Source organism: Planococcus citri, chromosome 5 (assembly GCF_950023065.1).
Source record: "Planococcus citri chromosome 5, ihPlaCitr1.1, whole genome shotgun sequence".
Lineage (NCBI taxonomy): Eukaryota > Metazoa > Arthropoda > Insecta > Hemiptera > Pseudococcidae > Planococcus > Planococcus citri.
In genome coordinates, this window is record NC_088681.1 from 59,583,020 (window position 1) to 59,603,596 (window position 20,577).

Sequence of the window (20,577 nt, forward strand, 5' to 3'; positions counted from 1 at the left end):
ATTTACGGCAATTATTGCGGTAGTAAGATCACTTCTGCGGCTAACAAATCGGAGACGTCGTCCACAACATGGTTACACTTTGTTGTAATATGTCTACACACTAACAGCGATGATGAGCCAACAGTGGTAGCTTGTATCAAAAACCAGTTTCACGAATTTTCAGCTGGTTTAAAAACGCATAAGCTTGAAACGATAGATCAACTAATCGAATTATGTACTTTTTGTTTCTAAGGTACTTCATATTTTACCGAAACGTTCTGAGTAATTCAAATCTAGCTATCTTTTGATGAAATCAAACGAAGACAAAAAGCTAGATGAATTATCCGCGTTGTTGGTACTTAATGAACAAAACATTTAATTTTGTATCACTGTTGCTACAAAGTGCTACATGTTTCAAACTTGTTTTTTCGGTATACTTACATATAATCACATTAATTTTGTATCTGTTGCTATAAAGCGATACATGTTTCAAACTTCAAAAACAAATAAGCAGTACGTTTAAGTCAGCTGATGAGTAATTTTTTTTGAAAATTTATGCGAGCGTAAAAACTACTGTGCAAATATGTACATCATTTGAATGGGGTAAGTTTATTTTTATTACCTAGGTATACTGTAAATCACTAAGTACTTTTTCACTAATTATTATTTTTTTTTTAGACATCAATTATGACCAGATTTTCCCAACAATGATCCTGATCATCCTAATCATCAAGAAACTAATCTCAATTATCAGAAACAGCCGATTCCACTGACACCAACCACTGCACAGCCTATGGTATTAAGCCCTGCAGAGCTTGCACCTTCGTTTCACAAAAACACATTCATTTCATATATACATTACATACTACATTCGTCCTGTACTTTCTCCTTTCTAGGAACCTGCTCAATGCTCTCTATCATGTCCCTAAATTGAACAATGCCTGATAACCGAATTCACCCATTCAAAAGAAAAAAAATGCAAGGACACTGTTACAGGAAGTTTCTCTCTGCAGTAGGCGACCAACTCAGTTACTTTGTGAAATGAAAAAATTGTCAGAAGGAGCAGTAAATGATGAATTTTTAGGAGTGCGATTTCTAGACCAGCTTCCTGAAAAAATTTGTTTCGTTTCAACTGGCAACTTGCTGGAGTCTTCAGGTAAAGATCCGTTTATGAACGCTGTCCATCATACATCAACAAATTCAACGCCACCATCACCCCCTTTGTTCCCTGATCCCAACACCCAACTTCTACTGGGCTATGATTCAGCAGTTAGCCCAACTCTCAGCATCAACTGTCGTTGGAATTAAAGGAAGAATGGATCAAATCGAAGGAAAAACTCAGCACCAAATGTTGAATTTTTCAAAATTTCAAGTTTTTTATCCCCCTCCCTCCATTGAGGGCTCGCTTAATGAAAAATTAAAAAAATCAGTTCACATGAGGCTGAGAAAATATTTTTATTGTACTTTCAGAAAAGGAGGGTTTCTCAAAGATGGGGTCGGGGTTGGTCTGGGAGTCTGAAACTTTTCTGACAAAGGGTGCTCAATGGTACCCACCTTCCATGCAAATATCTACCCTGAAGCTCTTGGGAGGCAAATTCACCATACTCTATGTGTATCCACCTATAGTCATTGGTAGGTATGTTTAGAACAATATTTGATATTTCAATCAAAATTATTTTAAAAAATCTGATGCTTGGAATCACAAACTTTCTGTACATTCTTTTGTTAAAAACTGCGCAAATTTGCAGGAAATGGTAAAATCATAAAAATGAGAAACAACATTGCGCAGATCTTAACAGAAGAATGTTCAGAAAGTTTGTGATGCCAAGCATCAAATTTCTTTCAATGATTTGAAGGTGCACTTACTACCTACTACTATAAGTAATCATTAAAATGTTATTTTTACAGACATCGGAGTGCAGGAAGCCATGATTTTTGCAGCCATGCCGGGGTATGGCGGCAGAAAACTTATCAGAATAATGAGAATATGACAGTTTATAAAAGTATTATCTGATGAAAACATACTCATACTTACATCACCTTCGGATGAAAATAACTCTAGCCTATGTAGTACCTAATGGTGTAATAGGGATGTTAATAATAGTAGGTGTGTATGTAATTCTAATTATCATGTTAATAATAAATATATGTATTTTACATGAATAGGGTTATTCATATTCTGGTGCTATGTACACTGCTTACTAATGTAATGGTGTAATATAGGGATGTTAATTATATCAAGTGTTTATGTAATTTTAATTATCATGTGAATAATATATATATAGGTACCTATGTATTGTGTACATGAATAGGGCTATTCATAGACTACATTCATTTATACTTTTGTCGTTTTCATTCTTTACTAACCACCAACAGTCCAACACTTTCTTGAACAAGTTGTGACGTGACTCCTACCTACAGTAGGTAAGTTACATTTCTCGCTACAAGGTTCCTTATTTACCTCACATATGTTATGGGTAATTTTCCTACTTTTTTCCATGCTTATAATTTTCTTGAATATTAATGACTTAATAATCAATTTTTCTTGAGTTTATTGAGTTGAATGTTTATTAATTATTAGTATTCAGTTTGTTAATCTGTGACATGATGACCTAAATAGGTACATATTTGGTAGGGGAAATATATATCGGCACGACAGAAAAAGTGATTCAAACGACAGGACATTTGAACGACAAAATAGGCTATTTCAACGACGATTTTTAACGACAGTTCAGCACGACAAGTTAGGTAATACGAACGACAATTTGATTTCATACAAACGACGAAATAAATGCAATCCACATCCAAATAAATTATTGCCCGCCTAAAAAGTAATTGCCCGGGAAAATAAATTATTCCCCGCCAAAAAAAAAATTCGAAAAATTTACTCTTTTTGAAAAAAAAACAACTTGTAAACATGAATTTACGAGAAGAGAACGTTTGTGAAACTTTCCACCTAATCGCGTCCCATCAGTAAAACTGATAGTACATTTAGGTATATAGGTGGGTAATTCTCAAAAAAAGGTAAAATTCGTATACATGGCAAAGCATGAATTTTTCTTTTTTTCTGGTCCATTGAAGGATCTCTCCCCCCCCACACATTTCACATTTGGTATTGAGATTTTAGCCCCTCCTTTCATTGGTGTACATTCAATTTTATACCCCAAATGTCCTTGGACTTGGTTGTCACACGCCATGTTTTTGAAAAGAAATGTTATAAAGTGTCATGAACTTCATTTTTTTGGGGAAAAATTGTCATATTCCCATTATCATAGAACACACAGGTTTGAAAACTGTCACACACTTTTTGCGCCAATTTTAGAGCAATTTTTAATTATTTTTGCTAGCTTCCCAATCTAACATTTTTTCTGGTAAGTGGCAGGACTGGTTGACTGTTCTCATAGAAATGTTACCCCGCACCATATCAAAATTGACCTTTTTTTTTAGAGAGAATTACCCAGGTACATACACTATACAAATTCCCTATTTGATTGATCTGAACACTTCTTCATACTTCGTTCTTCTGGAAGGTCAGCGAAATCGAAAAAAGCACTGCTGGTTCAGTAGACGAACTTTTTATTTTTAATTTTTTGTGACGTGCTTTTATAATTTTTCATGTCGTTCGTTTTCCTATAAACTTGCATTTTTTTTTGTCGTTCATTTTTACATTTTTTTGTCGTGCACATTTCGTCGTTGAATATATTATATAGACGTGCAATAAATTATTCTGTCGGGCAATATCTTACATCGTCGTTCAAATTCATTTACCGTCGTTTGAAAACTTTTTTCGTCGTGAAATGATTATTTTCCCGTGCAATGTCCTTTTTTGTCGTTAAAATGCCCTTTTCTCGTCGTGAAAACGCCTTTTTCTGTCGTGCCGATAAATCACACCCATTTGGTAGGGCCAGCAGCCAGTACTATGGTGCTGGTCAACTGGCAACAACTTTCAGCAGGTTTTTGAAATTTGAAATATCCACAAAATTTCATCAAATGGACTAGAACTAAATTTATGTTACAAAGCTTCCAGTTACTTTTTGAATCTCCAGGACCGAGACCGATAGAGATACATACAACTACGTATATAGGTTATTGGTGGATCATTCCCACTCCCCCCAAACTTGTCAAATCTTCAAAATGTCTGCGAATTCGCCAAAATTCCCCGACATGACAAAATTAATAAATTTTGAACACTTTTTAGCCTTAATAAATGGATTTATTCTCCAAACTTTTTGAAACTTCAATAGCACTACCTATGTGTATTACACAGCTCAAACTCACTCAAAAATTTGTCCCAATGTGTATGTAAGCAAATTTTATTACAACTTTTTTTCGAGTTTGGATGAGACTTTTAAACTTTTTTTTAGGTGATAAACATTCTCCTTAGCTACATCTGTTGTGTGGAAAAATTTCAAAGAAATCGACCAAATATGTAGATTCATAGTGATGAGCAGAAAGTGCCAGCCAGTCAGGCACCCTGAGAAGTAGGTACTGTTCCAGCAAGGACAACGTTCAAGCACCCACCTCAGAAGACCCATGTATCTGATGTATCGACTGCACACGTGCACAGCATACAAAATGCATAACTATGCAAAGCAAATTTACCAGCATACAGTTCCAGGAATACCTACCATCCCACCAATCATCTATCATGGGTTCTTGCCCAACAAAACATGCATTAATTGGGAAGAAACTATTGGAGGTTCCAGCCAGCAGGAATGTTAATACTGAACCCATCTTTCCAGATACTGAAATACACAACTTAGTCACAAAATCAAACTAACTTCCAACAACGCAAGTCATGAAAGCATGGACCACTTCACTCTAAGCCACAACAACACTGGAGGAGGATTGTGCAAGAAACAATTAATAATGACTTATCAACTGAAAAGTAGCTCAACTCAACTGTACCTACGGCTCTAACTCTAAATATCTATCTCTTCTACATGTGTATGCATTAAGGATTCTATGCAGACGGATATTGAAAATCCTAGCGATATGGGAAATTTAGGTTGGTATGGGTGAAGCAGTCAAGGAGCTGTGAAAAACAAAAAATGTGGTCGAGCTCAGAGTGTCAGAGTACACAGATGCCATCTGTAACTAACTATAATGTACATATGTATAAGATAAGACCAATCTTGTCAAGAAGATCATTGGTTGTAATAACGAAAAAATTAAAATATCATCAAAGATCAACAATGAAACTCATTCTTAAATCAGAAACATAGCAAAAATCAATTATGGTAAGACAATTTTATATATCTATATTTTTTTACATAAGTAGGGATTGCCTTTTTATTAAATGATATTGAATTGTCTGTTTTTACTTTGTTTTTTTCAAATTTTAATTGTGAATTGTCCATGTTTTGATGAATGTAGCGGGTTATCTTTAATCTTTTCAATTAATTGACGGTGTATCACGACCAAAATAAAATAATAAAATTTTTTACATTACATCAGAGTGCAAGAAGCTATCATTTTTGCAGCCATGCTGGTTTAAGGTGTCAGAAAACTTATCAGAATAATAAAAATACGAGGGTAGGTACCTATATAAAAATATTATCTAATAAACTTGTTAAACAGCGAATAATAAAAATTATTTTAATATTGTGATCAAAAGTTGAATTTTTGTTATTCCTTATGTAGATAGTTCTATTAGTTTAAGGAAACGTGATTCTGAATCCAAAAAATCAAAAAGTGATTCACAGCAATCAAAAACTTTCAAAACACAGGTATTCTATGATTAAAAGCTTTATTGGTAACGCGTAATACCAGTGATAATATAATGTACTCATATCTTTGAAAAGGTTTAACATCAAGATGGAATTCATCTTTTCTACAAACACAACACAAAAATCAATTCAATTCGTGAATTGGTAAGATTATTGTACATTTTTTTTTACATACTTATTGTCAACTGGAGTAAGAAGAGCGCGATCATTGACAAGCGCAAAGTTTACCAGCATGAGAAGATGGCAAGTGGAGGTAATCACATGATGGGAAAAAAACAATTTTACCTACTCTATTTTTAATTTGGAAAAAATCATTTGACCTAATATTTTTGCATAATACATATTATTATTCAGATTACACTATTGATGATCAAATATCCATATATGAGAAAAAAACATGTTCTTAATTATGAAATTGCATTGGTCAATATCTTGAATCATTTGCACTAAGTAGTAAAATTCAATGGTATAATATACAGCAAACTTTAACACTACAAATACCGCTTCGGGATTGCGGAATTGTTAATCAATAGGTAATGAAGAAGTAAGAACATCCTACATATTTTCTTCACAAAATTGAAAGTAAATCCCCAAAAAACATGTGTAATGTACATTATTAGTACATATAACAAAAATATATGAAGAATTACATAATAATCATTAATAAAAAAGTAAGAACTATCACAGAGAACCCGTCAATCTACTTACATAAAATTAGGTAGGTACACTAAAACTACATTTACTTAATTAAATGCAGGTATTGCAGGGTTGGAAAAACTTTATGCAGGTACTTAGTTGCGTAGTTGAACATGATTATTATTACCATTATAAATTTCTGAAAGTCGAACAAAATGAGTAATAAATGGCCTAACCAGACTGAAAACAACTCAACCCAACACTCCCTTCCTGCTCTCATAATGTGACCTTGAGTTTGTGACTAATAATATTAAAAATTTTTTATTCGGCTTCTGTCTGAGCAGCTCCGAGAAGAGGAGATGAAAATATTCAATTATTACTTATACATCAGATGTGTTAAAAGTTAACACTACCTACAGAAAAATTGTCATGAAATGGAACCAAAAAATGCATGTAGTATGCAGCACAGAAAAGGTAGAGCTTCACTTTATCTAGCAAAACTGCAGCATCTAATACCAATGCCAGGATTTCTTCTTGGAGGGGGATAATTAGGTCTGAACTGGGTGGGGAAGGTAGTACATATTTAAAGTAAATCTTGTATGAATATACCTATATTGTGGGCTTGAGAAGAAAAAATAACCGGTTCCTCTGGAAAAAGATGAAAAAGTGAAGTAATTTGTGCTCCACCAGAGGAAAGACACAAAATTTTGAAGAATTTTCAAGTTTGTTTCTATGTACTACAATTGTAGAACAAGCTAAACATAGTACCAGAAACACCTAAAATTTCAAACCACATCTCATGGTGTTTCTATACAATCATCATTTTTACAGTTAAAACACCCGTAAAGTGGCCATATCAAAGAATTGCCTATTACGAGTATAATCTGAGACCATATTAAACATGGTAAGTACATAATTAAATATTGAAGAAACCTTAAATGGAGCGAATGGTGCCAGATCTAAGGATCCAATCAAATGGACATCACGTAAAGGCCAGTCATAGTTGAAACGCTATAGTCATAGTGACGGTGAATTGCACATCTAAGTTATGGGTCATCACTGATTATGAATTAAGTAGGTATGGTCCAGCTGATGCTGGGCATAAATAATACTAGCTGAAGAATAAATTAACTACTGATATTTTTTTCAAAGATATAAATTACTTAGAAGAAATTTTTTGGTTTTGTGTTTATTTTCCCTTTTTTTTTTCTCATTTCAAACTTAATTTTCTCACAAAAGAGTATTTCTTAATATTTTGTATAATTAATTATGTACTTATCTGTATTTTCAATTCAACCCCCCCCCTCCGGCAGTACCTACTGTGTTAATATTGTAATTAATACCTAGTTTATTGACATTGTATGTAAATACGTACAGCGAAAGCTGTCCACTGCAATAAACGATTTGATTTGAAGTTGTAAGTAATTATCATTATGATCTTCAGCGTTAAAAAAATAATCATAGTTCTCACAAAGAGCTCTGATTTCAGCCAAAATTGATATGAAATTATGTTTTTTTTAATGCCAAAATTTCCAAAAAAAAGCCCTACATTTACCTGAATTGCAAAAAAACAATTTGTTTACAGTTCTTTTTTTTGTTTATTTATGCCAAAATTGCACAAAAAGTCAACTCTTTCTTTTGCTAAGATTTTAAAACTCATCTAGGGTAAAAATTAGAAAAAGAAATGTGCTTTTTTGTCAAAATATCAAAAAAGTTCTGGTTTTCATCCAAATTGGCAAAGAAAGACCTTTTGTCAAAATCGCCAAGAAAAGTCCCTTACTTGGCTAAAATTGCTAAAAAAAAACCTGTTCTTTGGCCAAAATTTCAACAAAAAAAACATGAAAACAGTTCATTTTGGAATTTTGGCAGAAACCAAACCTTTTCTGATATTTTAGCAAACAAGTCGTTTTTTCGCCATTTTCACAAAAATAAGTCTTTATGAAAAACTTTGACACAGAAAATTGGATATTTCACAATTTCACCACAAAATCAAGCTTTTTGCACTTTTGGTAAAAAAAACTCAACTTTTTCAAAATTTTGAAAAAAAAACTGAGTTTTCTGTAATCTGTATGTTATTTTATAATAGCTAGCGTAGCACGTATTTCAATATTTTGACAATACCTATCGATATTCCAAAATATCGATAATATCCCATCACTATTCATAAATATGGGTATTTTGCTCCTTCATTTTTCAAGGTAGGTCACTTTTTTATCTTGCATTTTTTTACTCCTTTGCGGTTGGGTATATCAATTTGCTGTCTGGTTCATGTCTCAGTACCTTTGTAAAATAACATCATCTCGTCAATCACAAATTCCTGCTCAGAAGTTATCTTCACCTGATTTGGTGATATGAAAAGTGCCTATTATAGATTCTTCCAAAGACAATTCAATTTTTGAGTTACCTAGCGAAAGGAATCACTTCCCTTCGTTTAAAAATTTCAGATCATGTGCCTTTGGGCAGCAGAAGCTTCCACACACATTTTTATACGGTAACATACCAAGTACCTAGTTGGAAAATTTATAAGACAGACCCCAGCCAGATAACAACATTTTTTAGCTAGGTTTACTTGATTATGGATTTTGAAAAATACTTCCATTTATATGTAAGACCTAATTCAAAATCAGATTTTGTGAACCTGTGTGTTCTTTTTACCAAACTTTGAACTAATCCATGGCAGATTTTTGAAAAACTAGAATTCATTTGGCAAGCAGCTTGTCAAATCAAATGGATTTTTGATTTTAGCTAACAGTTCTTGTTTTGTGATTAATTTTAAAGAAAAATGGAAATGAATATTCAGTGAATAGCGGTAAGAATTTAATTCAAGGTTAAAAATTTCATTGAACTTTTTGCAATTTGATAGATACCTATACCCATAAATTTTTAGACAGATTTTGGATTTTTTTCTGAATTTTTATTTTGGCTCGATACTTTCAGAATCAATCACAATTTGAAATTTAGATTATTCCAAAATCCAAACAGAAGTAAGTAGGTAGTTATTTTTAAATATTTTCAACAAAGATTTTTAATGAAATGTGTTTGTAGATTTTAAAAATTGATTTCTTAGTACAGATCAGTTATTAATTGACTGATTATAGGTATGTAGTATGTGCCTATTTAGTCATAACATCCGCTTGAACTAAAATTATCTGAAATGAAATATGTACTTGATTGATTTTTTTTGTTTTTATTTCCTTTGAATTTTTTTGAAGTGCAAAGGAGATTTAGATATGCAATAGTAATCCTGATAATCATAATCATCCACAAATTCATCGCAATGTACAATAACGGCAGACGCCGCCGACGTTAACCAGCATAACCACTGCATGGCCTATGGTAGTAGGCTGTGCGGAGTTCACGCCTTCGTTTCAAAAAAATGTGTGTAATCGGAAGAGGTATTAAATATCTTACCTATTCTCTCATGTGCTGTACGTCTCTCTCACTCGCTTGATTGCTTGCTGATTGGTTGCTACAGTGTCTTGATACTGAAAGTTTTTGCTTTTTTTTTTTTTTTTTAAATGATGCGAATTATGCGAATTAGGTATATTACACCCACTTCATTTTGATATACCTTTACAGATTTCAAGTGATTTCAAGAAGCTGCAACCAAATGCGTGTGAGAAATTTACAAGCGAGTGGAGCAACTTGCGAGAAATTTTACTTGATACATCAATAAAAAAAACTACCCTAAATTCAAAGGAAATTCGTATAATAATCGTCATACTGGCAATACTCCTGGGAATTATGATCATTATGGCAGTTCGTTCTTAGAAGGCAGTTCGTTCTTAGAAGGCTGTTCTTGCAGTAAGTAATTCATTTTATTATTTGCTCAAATAATTCATCAACAAAGGTCCCATTTATTTTTGTGTTTGTGGTCTTCGTAGTGTGGTTGGTCCTCACATTAGGGCTTTAATGCCAACAGATGAGTAATTTTGAAATTTTAATTTTTAAAACGTAGGTAGTGCCATAAAGTTAACAACTTTGAATAATAATGAAATTGGTATAGGTACCATTCTGATGCATCTGAAAAAACAATCGAAGGTTATAGGTGGATAAGTAAGGCGAATTTGCCCTCAAGAGCTTCAGGGTTGATATTTGCATGGAAGGTGGGTACCATTATGCACCCTTCGTCAGTAAAGTTTCAGACCCTCAGACCCCCTTCGTTTATGAGAAACGTCCCCCCCTTTCCTGAACTTTTACAATAAAAATTATTTTTTCAGCCCCAAGTGAAAAAATTTTTAAAAATTTTTCAGTACTTATGCTGTAAACATCCCTGCGAGATATCCCCACAAAAATGTTCATCCCCTCCCTCATATTTTCCCCTCCAAATGGATTTTTTTTGGTTTTGTTTATCTGTTTTAGTGATGACCATACCTATATACTCATACAATCATCACAACCAGACAGAAATACAAATAGCTCCAACTGCTGTGGCACCCTGAGAAGTACTGTTCCAGCATTCACAACGTTCAAGCACCTACTCCAGAAGACCCATGTATCCACTGCACGGCATACAATGCATAACTACGTAAAGCAAATTTACTAAGATACAATTCCAGGAATACATATGAAGCGTGGTTTTTCAAAACGCAATAAGTCAATTTTTTTCGAAAACAATTCTTTCACACCATGTGGTTTGTGATGTCATACGCGCCCTTCAACGATTTCACAAAAAACTGGATAGAACATTAGATAATAGGTAAATAGGTATTTTAGGTAGGAATGTGTCAAATGGAGTATTATGACATCATAAACCAAATAACGCGAAAACATCAATGAAAAAAATTGACTTAATGAGTTTTGGAAAACCACGCTTCAACCTTCCTACCCAACCAAAGATGCATTAATCAGGAAGAAACTTTTGCAGTTTTCAGCCAGCAAGAATGTTAATACAGTGCTCATCTTTCCAGATACTGAGGTACACAACTCAGCCACAAAATAAAACTAACTTCCAAACTTCCAACAACATAAGTCATGAAAGCATGGATCACTTCACTCTAAGCCACAACAACACTGGAGGAGGATCATGCAAGCAACAATCAATAATGACTTATCAACTGAAAAGTAGCTCAACTCAACTGTAACTACGGCTCTAACTCTGAATATCCATCTCTTCTACATGTGTATGCATCAAGGATTCTATGCAGATGGATATTGAAAATCCTATCCACAGGAAATTTAGGTAAGTATGGAAGAAGCAGTCAAGGAGCTGTGAAAAACCAAAAACACAGTGAGCTCAGAGTACACAGATGTCATCTGTAACTATGCATAAGATAAGACCAATCTTGTTGAGAAGATCGTTAAATAAAGTAAAAAATGTAACCTTTGGTTGTAACAATGAAAAAGGTAAAATATCAATTAAATTAAGAAATGAATCTCAAATAATTATAATAAATCAGAAACATGGCAAAAATCAACTAAGGTAAGATAATTTTATAATTTTTTTTTTTACATGTAGGGATTGCCTTTCTACATATTTAATGATATTGAATTGTCTGTTTTTGAAGTTGTGAATTCAAACATCGCATAAATCTATTCAATTCGGTAAGATTATTTTACATTTTTCAACATAAGTACAGTGCTTACTAATCATTAACACTTCATTTTTTCAGATATAAATTACGAGGTTGTAATCATAAAATTTTTTTTCAGATATCAATCCTGAAGATATACTAAGAATTAATGAGAAGAAAACGCATTTGAGAACAGGCAGAACACTCTTGAAATCTATTCAATTTGGTAAGATTATTTTACATATCTCAACATACCCGAGTATAGTGCTCAAAAAATATTATTATGACATACCTATGCCCATCTTTGAAACTGAAGGGACGAACTTGATTCAAAATTTCCAAAGTCTTGCCCTAGATTTTGAATTTTCAAATTGTGTTTGCCTCTTCAATTTTGAAGATAGGTTGTTCGTCATAATAACTTTATTGCTCGTCCACTCAAATACTATGAGGTGGTGAAGTCACTTGAGTAATCCAAAGCCAAACATTTTCTCGTTTTTTGGAGAATTTTTCAAAATTGGACCATTTTTGCCCAAAAAGGGTGGAACTTCTTCAATTCACAGATACTAAGACAATGTTTGCATCATTGAAATGACTTCAGTAACCCATCATGCTGAAATGGATGAAAAAGAAATGTGATTATAACAAATTGACTATCTTCAAAATTGAAGGCGCAAACATAATATGAAAATTTTAAATTAACACATCCCAAATTTGGAAATTTTGAATCTCAACCATATGATCCCCCTGGGCATCTCTCTACCCTAACAGTGATTATGTGTGAACTCTACGTCATCACAGATGATTCGCGAACTCGAGGTATATCTCTCTGAGAACGTCGAGCTCACCTCCTTACTTGACTTCTGCTACTCGCGATGGCAAGGTCCTGTCTTTGATCTTACCCAGTTTAACATAGAATGTGTCGTGCTATTTCTTTAATCATTTTCTACCACCTTCGGTGGCGAACATACATTTATTTCTATTGTTTAATGTAACCCCAGATGGGGATTCTGTACATATCCTTTTATATCTTGGACCCTTCACCAGATCCAGACTGGGAGAAGTGGCAACCCTACGAAAGTGTTTCTAAAACTAAAATCTACGCTCGAGCCTAGTATTAGGGGACCCACAGGTGAGTAGATTAACGCGTTCATTTTATTATGGGATTTTACCCCGATCTTACCCTCTTTAGATTAACCATTAAAATTATGTTAATTGAAACATCTGCCTGCGGACATGGGGATTTAGTGTGAACCATGGACATAGGTAGCACGATGAAGGGCGCAATTATATCAGGCGTTCCTATAGTCTTAATAATTTTCTTAATTGTTAATGAGTGTCCATCTCATAACTTTAGTTTTATACTACTTATACATTTGGCTTAGACGTAGGTGATTTTGCCTAAGTCAATAAGTAGTTATTGTATGGCACGTAACTTGTAAAGTATTTCCTTATCTGTAATATTTTATGTAATACATCTATTTTCGGGACATAAAATGTTCATTCAATTATATTATTTATATTCTACATAATTTAAATGAATATTGTGGTTAGGAAGGGTGGCTACTCTCCGTAAATTGAGCTAGTTCGGAAGAGGAAATTATTCCTTCTCTAAGGAATAATTCTTAAAGTGGTTCCCTTGATGCAATTACCATTATTCCACCTAAACTTTGTTATTTCTATCCTCACTATTACACAAGTTTGTCCCTTTAATTTTGAAGATAGGCAATCTGTCATAATAATATTTTTTGTTCCCTACTCGAGTAGCCCTACTATGGATTATGGGCATCGCATTTAAATGATTCAAACATTTCCTTATTTTTGGTGAATGTTAGCAAAAAAAAAAAAAAAAACTGGTACCTAAGACTAACGCTGTAAGTGAACAAAAAAAAAAAATGAAAACAGTAGGTAAGTAATAATTCTTTTAATATGATATGATTACTGTCGCTCCAAAATCAAGGTCTTTGTTTGGAGCTTTCAAACTGTCCAGTCTGGTCATTCTGTTTGATTTTTTACTGTTTGATTTTGTTAGTCTTTGTGGGTCGGTCTGGTCCGGTCTAGACCAGAAATTTTCATCCTGGTCATGGGTCAGCCAAGGTCCAAAAAACGGTCAATTTTTCAGAAAGAAAAAAACTTCTAACACATTAGATGAGTTGAAAAAGGGGATTTTTGATTTCAGAATCGGTATTAAAACTTCGAAAGAATTGAATCATGAAGGAAATTTTATCAAAATAGGCATCTTCACTGGCATTAGAAATTTGAAAAATTGGACTCCATTTGGTTAATATTGATATACATGGTGAGGTCTGGTCTGGTCCACTCTGTCTTGTGGGAATTTTTGGGTCAGGTCCGACAAGCCTGCCTGCTAGTCATTCCGTTTTAAGCTGTTCAACTGTGTACTTTGTGCTCTCTGTATGTTCAATTGTTCAAATTACGTATTTTGAAAGTTTCAGAATAATATAATATTTTGATTATTTTTGGCATAATTTGATTTTGTTTTCGTTTATTTGAATTGATTAATACTTTCATTTTTTCAGATACAAACGAGGAAGAAATTTTCACAATATTAATCATTATAAATGGTAGGTACTTTTTTCCTTTACACGGTTCCATATATTGACCATGTGGTATAATTATATGTTTTATTTTACTACTTTTTTCAATGCCTATAATTTTCTAAAAATTATAATATTGTATTAATAATCATTTTTTTTTTTTGGTGGTTTGAAGTAGGTTGAAAATAAACGAAACATGGTAGAGATACAGTTACATTTTCCTCATTACTTGTGAAAACTACCTTTCTACCTATAAAATTTTTGTAGTGTACGACATGAATGTTTACCTGCTCTTCAACAGGATTTCCTTCAGCTGAAATTCCACACCACAGGTATTATGTTCCTGAAAATCTCATCTCAAATATTTTTCAAATACAAAGTAGAAATTCATTGTTTCCTCATTTAAGATGGTGAACATCTGCGTCACTTTTATTTGCAAGACTTACAGCTGCTACTCCATCCCAACCATGCCATGTGAGCAGAGACCAGAGAGACATTTTGCTGAGTTTTATACCGTTTCAATTTCATTTCCATGAGTTGAATTCTAATTGTGCAATAAACACATAATATCTACCAACAACACACTCAAATGTTTTAATTTATGTTAAAAAATACCTACTCAATAACCTAAATATGTACGTACAAACTTTTTCATCATTTTATGTTTTTTTTTTTAATTTTTCAGAGCAACCTGAAGTTTATGAATGATACTGGGGTGTCAGCTTCCTACACCTCCACATGGAGTAAAAAGACAAAAGAATATAGGAAGCCAATACCCATCTAGAAACACATGGTATTTGTAAGTAATTAATTTTAATTAAAGTGATTTTCCATTTTATGTTTTGAACGGGGGATTTTTGGATTTTGTGTACATTTTAAATTTTTAATGTTACAAATACTTATTTATTTTTGATTAAAATGTTTGTAAATATTGCATTTGTAATGTGTTCATTTTCAATGTTTTAAAATCTACATTTTTAAATCCTTTATGGCTTTGTTTGTGTTAGGGATAGGGGATAGGTGTCAGCTAAGGAGTTGCACCTTCGGCTCCTTAGCTCCTGGCTCAGAATCCGCCATAAATACCTACTTACATTAATTTATTTTTGTATCTATTGCAAATTCAACAGATTGAATTTTGTAAAAAATGACTTCTGAGTATTTCTAATCAAATTATTTTTACACATTTAAACTAAAACTACTCGTATGACTATGAAAAAGTAGTGAATCACGTGATACTACAATTTTGCTTTTTTAATCGAATTATTCACTGCCGAGGAAAATTTTGCCTCGATTAAATTGATTGTGTTCAAGATCTTAATATTTGATAATATTTCAAAAGTTGCATATGTTTTTTTTTTATGTTGTAATGTAGCTGCAATTTCAAAACATACGAGTATCCTATGTAAAACTTATTCCCAGTTCAATAGATAATTGGTCGATTCTTTGGGGAAGCTCTGGTGGTTCACTGTTTAGTAAGATGTTAAGTATAGTGCTTCATGATCCATCTTGTATATATCAGATTACCAGATAGGCTTTTGTGGGATCGGTCTGATGGTGGTGATTTCGTAGGGACTAGATTAATCAGTAGTCTGAAAAGTAATCCTCCAGGTGTACTTGCCAGTTTTCTATTTGGTTGTCAGTTGATACTGTAGTCCAATATTGTATAATGGTAAGGTTTGTTGAGACAACTTCGCCAGACAATGCTTCAGGTATCAGACAGCTGGTGACCTAAAATTTATAATCCAAGAAGTAAATTACCTACCTATCATTTTTTTTTATAAGAATAAAAGAGTTAATTTTTTTGCAGCCTTCACATTGCTTTCAAGTTTACTTTACATTCATCACTTGTATCATACCCATTAATATTAAGTATGTAAAATAAGTAAAAAAAAAAATGAAGTAAAGTAGCAGCAAAGCGAGGGTAAAAGCTTTTGAAAGTTAATCAGGGCCTCCCGAAGAGGTGAGCAGGAGAAGCTTCCCCCCTTAGATGTCTGGAAAGTGGAAAAAGTTTGGCTAATTGGCGATTCTCACTAATCACTCGTCAGATGGCAAACAGATTCCAATTGGAAAAAAAAGTTGAAAATTTCAACTTGAATTCCAACATGAATAGTTGCCAACTGAATTTTGAAATACCCACTGGAAAAATTCATCTTTTTTTTTTCAAATAAAAAACTTCTTGATCAAATTCAAGAAATGTTCGTATAGTTTGAACAGAAAAATAAACTCCTTCTTGCATCAAGAAACTTTCCTTTTTTCAATACATGAATGTTTTTGAAGCAAAATAATTATAACTTTTTATCAGTAGGTAAACTCATCAGTCATCACACAAGAAAGCATCGTTTTTTATACCTCTCAAAATACTAATTTTCGAAAGCTTTTGCCCTCGCTTCGCCATGCCCAGTCCCAGTTGACCAAATGCTAGCAAATTTTGTGCTAGCGTAAATGGTGCCGGAATTTGAGACACTTTTTTAAAAAAATTCTAGCAAATCAGTTGCGATTAGGTCGCATTAGAGTAGCAGAATTGCGCACAAATAGCTAGCAAAAAGCTAGCATTTTGTTGGCACTTTGCTCTGCATTCTGCTACGTACATGCGACTAAATCGCGACTGATTTGCTAGCAATTTTTGCAAAAAGTGTCTCATATTCCGGCACCATTTACGCTAGCGCAAATTATGCTAGCAAGAAGCTAGCATTTTGCTAGCGTAGAAAAACTTTGATCAGTAAAAGTAATTACTATTAATTAATTTTTTTAAATTCTTGGTGTTTACTTTTAACAGGTGATAGTTTTCCAGGAAATTCCAAAAATTAGGCGACTGTCCCAGCTCAGAGCTAGCATAACGCTAGCATCTTGGGACAGTATGAGAAGAGTGATTATGAGAAGAGTGATGTCACTCTTCTTACTTTTCAACATGATACCACCTTGAGCTTATATTCAACTTGATGACACACTTTATCTAAGAGTAGCAAACTATACCATGAGAGAGATCGACGCTAGCAATTTGCTAGCATTATGCTAGCGCTTAGGTTGAAAAATCTCTTTATTAAATAAAAAATGAAGTTTTTTTTTTTAAATAGAAAAATTGTCAAAATTTAAAATTTGAAAATAAAGTATTAAACAAACCATGAAAATGAAAAATTTCAAAAACATTTGAACAACATTTTAGTCCACGGCAATGGGAGTAATCCCCTGCCGATCCTCCAAGACAACTTTTTCCTTAAAGGGGACATCCTAAGGAACATTTTAAAGCAAACTTGCTGAAAAAAAAATTGGCCTTACTTACAAAATGGCGGCAATTTTGATTGAAAGGTCAGCCGAAATAGCAGATTTTGCGTTTCAACATAGGACGTGCACGAATTTTTTCAAACCTTACAAACGTAGATCGAAAGATCATGCAAAAATTCATCACCTGTCAAAATTACAAGTGGTAAAGTACCTTTTTCGATTTTTGGTGAATTTTCAAAAATCAAATTTTGGCCAAAATGTGAGAAAAAATCAAAATTTTACCAAATTGACCAAGAAACCTGAAATTTAGGATATACCCTATTTTCGACATGCCAAATCGATGGGAAACGGTTTCAACTTGTTTTGAGCAGTTCTGGAGCCTCCAGCAGATTTTTGAAACTCAAATTGAAGTTGTAAAGCTCAAATTTATTCTGAAAACAAATTTCAATACGCTACGAAGTACTGCAGGTGAATTTCAAGTCGTTTTGGAGCCTCCAGCGACTCTTTGAAAATTCCTGAAGCCTCCAGCAGATTTTTGAAACTTTAAATTTTCACAAAATTTCATCAAACTGAGATGGAGAGTCGAAATTCATTCTGCAAACTAATTTTAATACGCTACGAAGGAAGTCGACTGCTTGTGGATTTCAAGTTCTTTTGGAGCCTCCAGCGAATTTTCGAAGGTTGTATGGCATTTTTTGGAAAATTGGAATTTCCTAAAAGTAGCTGGAAGCTTCAAAACCATTTGAAACCTGCGAAGTAAATTTCAGCTTGCCAACTGCCAACTCCAATTGATAAATTAATGTTGTGGGAATTTCAAGTTTCAAAAGCCTACTGGAGGCTCTAAAATGACTTGAACCCACCCCACCTGAAGTCGTCTTCAGAGGGTGTTAAAATTGGAGTGTAGAGTAAACTACAGCTTTCCATGTCCATTTGATGAAATTTTGTTGTCCCCTTTAAGAAAAAAGTTGCTCCGGAAGATCGGGGGGGGGGGGTGCAATTACTCTTATTGTCATATGCAGGAATATTTTTAATGATTTTTGTATGCGCGCTGAGGGATGGAAAAGATACTTGCTCGCATTTTGCTACAATAAATAACGCAGAAAAAGGTTTATTGGTGAGAAATGCGTAAGATCTGGTATCACGTTCCTATCATTTGACTACAAAGAAAACGCCAAGTCACCAGATGCAGAAACTAGAGATATGCTTACATTTTTCTAGAGCCAGATGGCTAAGTAAATGCTAGCTCAGAGATGCAAGAATATTACCTGAAGTTTCCTATCATAAAACTGTGAGCAGGTACATATTAGTCAGTGATACGCTGGCATTGAGCGAACAGGTAGAGTGAGGCAAAAGCTAGCTGAGATATGCGAGATTATCGCTTGAACTTTCTTGGCATAGAATTGCAAGCAAGTATCCATCAGTGATACGCTAGCATCAGGCGAGCATGTATGAAGTGAAGTAAAAGCTAGCTGAGATATGCGAGAATATTGCTTGAACTGTCCTAGCATAGAATTGCGAGCAAGTATCCGCCAGTAATACGCTAGCATAAGGCGAGCAAGTTAAAGTGAAGTAAAAGCTAGCTGAGAGTCGCTGGAAAACAGCTCGAAAATTGCTAGAATTGAATTTGCTAGCGAAAAACTGCAAGAAAATCGCTTACTTTTAGCGAGATAATTATTGCTGGCCACAAAAAGCGAGTAAATTGCTAGCAACTTATCAAAACGCGAATAAAACGCTAGCTTTTTGCTAGCATGTGGTCAACTGGGACGTTTGTTTCTCTTTTCTTTAATTAAAAAATTCCAGACTTGAAGGAGCAATTAAAATTTTTACCCACATTATAAATGAATAACAGACAAAATTAAGTATACCTTTCAAATGACAAAATTGTCATTTTATTTCTAACTTATTTCAATTTAAAACTCGACATTTTATTCCGAAAAATTGGTGTACTTATTTTTGCCCCAAATGTCGTTCAAATTTTCCATTGAATTTTGGTGTACAATTTTTTAAAAATTTGTTACCTACATTGAAAAAAGTTCTTCATTGGCTTAATTTCATAACATTAGCAAGAACGCCTCAAGGTAGGAAAATGAAATCAAAAATTGAAACGATAAAATCATTTTTTCGACATTTGCTTGATTGAAAAAAAATCTTTGGATGTTTGAAGACATTGAGGTCACTTCTTTCTTACATTTGAAATCTTTTTCGTAACTTTTTTGGTTACTTTTTCCAGCTTTTTTGATCACCAAAGTTTGCATATTTTTTGATAAAAATTTGAATACAATCAAAGTATTTATATTATTTCATTCGTTAAAAATTTCGAGTTGAAAATTTCAAGGCCAAAAGAAGTCGTGAGTTGGCATCTTTATGCCCCCTCCCCTAAAAACGACTTGGAGTTTATGATTCAAAAACTAGAGGGAGAAATTATTTCCGATTTCATATTCTAAATACCTATTACTCAAAAAATTAATCTGGAAGATTGTGAATATTTTTAAAGTCAGCATTAAATTTTTTTATAAGACGATTCGATTGAAAATTTGGTAATTTCTTCCCCCCCCCTTACCAATCTTCCAAGGGATTTCAAAACTGCTCATAATAACTAGATACCTAATTAAAGTATTATATAAAATTCGAATTCAAAAAATCAGTTACTCACCACAATATCGGCCACAAACACACGCAAATACGAATTAAAAGAACACAGGATTAGAACTGATATCCAAATGGTTGTTTGAAAGCACAGTGTGCGTAAATGATCAACTAGATGACGTGAAGGAGCGAGAATGAAGTGACATTAATTTTTTTTTTGAAACCAGCGAGAGCCGAGAGGGACAGGAAGATGCACCAATCGCGTGCCATGATGCATAAATACACCAGAAAATATACGACTCCCCGCAGACCCGGACGACCATGATTGGATCAAGCTTTTTCACGTGTGACGATTCGATT

The 20,577-nt window shown here is 33.5% G+C and overlaps 1 long non-coding RNA gene across 1 annotated transcript; it reads right to left on the minus strand.

The window, feature by feature from the left end:
• Positions 1–14,987: 14,987 nt before the first annotated feature.
• On the minus strand, positions 14,988–20,525 carry LOC135847713 (uncharacterized). Its single transcript, XR_010559217.1, has 2 exons — positions 20,285–20,525; positions 14,988–16,137 (listed from the first exon to the last, which is right to left on the minus strand). It is a non-coding gene; the product is annotated as an uncharacterized LOC135847713 (long non-coding RNA).
• Between the last annotated feature and the right edge of the window lie 52 nt (positions 20,526–20,577).